Source organism: Eptatretus burgeri, chromosome 14, assembly GCF_056783735.1.
Source record: "Eptatretus burgeri isolate ZD-2024b chromosome 14, Ebu_testis_v1, whole genome shotgun sequence".
NCBI lineage: Eukaryota > Metazoa > Chordata > Myxini > Myxiniformes > Myxinidae > Eptatretus > Eptatretus burgeri.
In genome coordinates, this window is record NC_140974.1 from 56,547,495 (window position 1) to 56,548,257 (window position 763).

Sequence of the window (763 nt, forward strand, 5' to 3'; positions counted from 1 at the left end):
GCGCGAAGACCGCAACACTGGTGTCAGGTCGTGCGATACAAATTCATCGCCCTCCTCGCGGCACTGGTATCGGAGAACAGGAAAACAGGCTCTCCTGTCTCCGGCTAAATTCACGGGAATCGGTCCAGGGGTGAGAGAAGCGACCCCCGATTCCCTCCAAATTACGAGCGAGCAAATTAACCCTTCACGAGAAGCAAGATGGCGTCTCAAGGCGAGCGGGAGCCGGGGGTATTAGAAATGTATATGTGTAATAATGTAGAGTCCATGGTCCAGGATGGAATCCCCGAGCAGGAAATGTTGATTGTGCAGGAACACGGACTCGCCCAACTGAACCCAGGGCCCGAAATGGGTGCGGCAGCGGCCGCAGTGTATGACACCTCCCCCCCCCTCTCCACCAAGACCCTTCCCCAACCCCTGCCGAAACGGCTCACTTGAGTGCATCCGACATGGCCCAGCTATTCACCATGCTGGCACAAATGAATGCGGCAATGACAAATGAAATGAAAAACGAATGAAAGGCAATACACAACAAATAAACGAAAAGATGGATACAAAAATAAACGGAATGGAAACAAACATGAAGGAAGAAATGAAAAAGCTACGGGGTGAGACGCAGAACATGGGCCGATGCCTGCAGGCGGGCATGAAGGCCGTGACAAAGGAAATAATAGTTGAGACAAGGGAGGTAAAGGGTGAAGAGTTGGCAGTGACGGTAGCCGGGAAGGGAACGATAGAGGAGAGACTGCACGGCGAGGACGGGGTA